This window comes from Papaver somniferum, chromosome 5 (assembly GCF_003573695.1).
Source record: "Papaver somniferum cultivar HN1 chromosome 5, ASM357369v1, whole genome shotgun sequence".
Lineage (NCBI taxonomy): Eukaryota > Viridiplantae > Streptophyta > Magnoliopsida > Ranunculales > Papaveraceae > Papaver > Papaver somniferum.
Genome location: NC_039362.1, coordinates 47,279,353 through 47,282,878, shown reverse-complemented (window position 1 = coordinate 47,282,878; position 3,526 = coordinate 47,279,353).

Here is a 3,526-nt window from a genome sequence, read left to right as displayed (position 1 = left end):
ATACTGTCTCAACATATTTTCCTCTTGGTGTTGAGACGTACTAATTCCTCAACACTCACTACTGTGTTGTCTGGCATACTGCCTCAACACATCCTCACCTTGAGATTTGATGATTCCGTCTAACACCCAAGCATCTAATACCTATACACCCAAACCAAACGAACCCTAAGAAAACTCTATCGGGTTTTCTTTCATCTCTTCTTTATCCTTCCTCTCCATGTCTGCACCATATCCGCACCAACAGCTCCGCCACCAACTCTCTGCCACCACCACAACCACCACCATCTCTTCTCAAACACCACCAACCCTAATCCCATCATTTTCCCTTTTCTTTAGCCACCTATTTTCCCAATTTCTACACGTTTTCTCTCTAAAACCCTAGGGTGTAAAATTGGTAAACTAGGTCGAAATTGAGAGCAATTGAAGGCATGGGTAGCATCAGGAGAAAAAATAGAAGATTGGGTCGATGCACTTGAGAGTTTTCAGAGATTAGGTAAACCTAATTTCAATCTTTATGAAACCCTAATTTTCTGTTTTTTTTGGGAAAACTTGTGCATGTATAAATAGATGCTTTGGGATGTTGTAAGGGGTATGCCCGGATTAGCCGGTGCACCAAGCTGTAGTATTTAGGTTTATTTTTCAGTTCTTATAATGTTCTAATTTTCTAACTAGGGCTTAGATGAAGCTCTTAATCTAATATCAGATAATTTTGGTTATGAATTTGTTCTTGTTGTGCTTAACTGCTTAAGGATAGATTTAATCTTTGTGCTACAACATATTACTTTCACCTTGTTTGTCATGCAACCTAGGTAGTTGGAACAATTCTATGTTGTTGTGCGGCAACTCATGCTTAAATGAATTGATTTATCTTTTGAATAGTTGTGCTTTATTCAGACAATTATTACTTAGGATAAATACTTTAGTTGTGATTAGTCATCCATCTTCAGATCACCTTGAATAAGCGGAAGACACGAATCCTCACCGCTATTCATTAAAAGGACCAGATTAATATCCATAACTGAATTATCTAGTGCAGGTTAAGCAGTGGATTCGACTTCCCTAGTGCTTTCTAATTGCATTCTAATATTGTTTGTGTAGTATAATCATTCATCTAGCTGTATCGGCAAACAAAACCCCCTATTTGTGTTACTTCTTGTTCTGAAATCAGTTGTGGTGAGACCGTAGATTCAACTACACACACCAAGTCCCTGAGGACAAACCCCTTCTTACCTCACTCTCTACAACTGACCCTGTATACTTGCAGGTCTAAGTTGTAGGTTCTTTTAAAACCACACCAGTTGATACGAAGCAATTCCCCAACACTCACTATTGTGTTGTCAGGCATCACTGCCTCAACACATTTTCATCTTAGTGTTGAGACGCACAACCTCCTCATCATTCACCCGTGTTGTCAGGCGTCACAGCCTCAACACATCATAGTGTTGACGACTCCACCACCTCAACACTTATCTTTGTATTTAAAGCTCAACTGCCTTAACACTCATCAGTCAAGGCCACCACTTAAATACATCATTTTATTGTTCTCGGTATCAACGTGCTAGAAGGGTGATTGCTACTTGCCTTGACGTTTCATTAAAACATGTTATGCTCCTCTCTCTCTCTCTCCTGGTAACGACTGTTTACTCTTCTCATGAATTTTATTTTCATATATTACCATCTAGTGATTACCCCGCAACAATGTCATTGTTGCGTGCTAAGCAGGGGACTTAATATTGATGGTGGTTTTTAGTTCAGGGGTAAAATTATAAAACCCTGTATTTTGTATACTTGCTTTCTGCAAAGAAGTAGAGATACCAAGAAGTTGAGTGTCTATACCTCTCTGCTTACACATGAACTATGTAGTTTAATACCTATGAAATTTATTTATAATAGTATTGGTGCATGTATCAACAATCCCAAGTATTCTATAAATTTTATTAATCTCCCACCTGCATTATTCACAAGGCTTGCTGAACATTTTCCCTATGTTATATCCACGGCTGAACTCTTAATATTGACATGATATTACAAATAATGTTCGTTCGCAGCTGAGCAGCATGAGTTTCCCGAAGATGTCAGGATTAAGATGTGCATGAAAATACTCAATTAGAGACACGATGTGCCTGCGCTCTGAGATAAAAATTAGTGATTTTATGTCAACACGCAAAACTCACCAAAATTCATTAATTTTGTATCAACTCGCAAAATTCAATTTTCTAACCTAATTTTATAAATTTACAAAAAATTAGGTTTTTGCAGTCTGCGCAATATCTCGATCCCTATTGGTCGAGACTAAACCTAAGCAAACTAGGAAATTGATCCATCATGGAACTAGTATGATCAAATCCTTCCAGAAACGGGAAAATAGGAAACCGTGACTACAGAAAGGGCTTGGCCGCGCCACTTGGACGGCCAATTCGCCCTAACTCGAGCCTCCTTTGGCCGGCCTTCCTTCTTATATTTTGTTGTCCACGGGCACCTCTTTCCTATCAGTCAATCAAATCGCTCCAAAGACGCAACTTACACTTTTAACTAAAGGTGGCCGGCATCCTATCTTTGGCTTTGACCAATCATATCTCTTCAACTTGGTCGGTCGATATCCAAAACGTCACCAAAGATTGGACCAACATCTGGGAGCATTTGGTAAATAATTTGAGTATGAGCTACATACCAAAAGTTTCATATGGATGTCTAGTATAACATACTAAAAAATCACATCAATCGGATTAACGAGCTAAAAGATAAGGCGAGCTAGGTCATGGCTGAAAACTGACAGAATCCTCCTGAATTCTTCCTGAGTTTTTACTGTCAGGATGTTTTCACCTCCTAAACGAGCTCAAAACCTAAACATTCCCGCGTAAGAAGATAGGAAATTCTTTTCTGATAAGAATGAAATGGGCGGATCATCATAATCGGAGTTTTTATGAGAATTCTACATCAGTTTTAGTGAGGGTCCCACATCTGAATTTTTTTATTACGAAATTTCATGAATTAACACAAACTTCTGCAAATCATCTCAGCTATCTAACTTGGCTAGCTAATTTAACCGGTTTAGATTTAATTTGGTCCAACCAATAGGATGTCAAAATGGTTACCAGCAATCATTCTCCTATAGGGACCGACCACCACATCTTTAATGTACATGGATATCTCCTGGCAGCTGCTCAAGTATGACCGCCCGCCGCCTAGCTTGCGGGTGATTGGTCAAAATAATTAGGTCTTGCAAGCAAGACCCACTCAGCAAATTGCTACATATTTTCCACGAAAATACTCGAGACATCAAACATGCACAAACTGGGGGATGTTCATCAGGGTATTGGTATGCTGGTTTATAGAATGCGGCGTGCAACACGCCCACTATGAGAAAGTGTCATGAAAGGCGGACGGTTGATAGCAGTAAAGGAGTAGTGGGTGTAAAGCTGACCGGTCTTCCCTTCATGACAGGGACATGGTTTGCACCACTTTTACACGATCTCCACTACTTAACTACCTCTACTTTCTACGAGATCAGTGTGTTCAACTATGA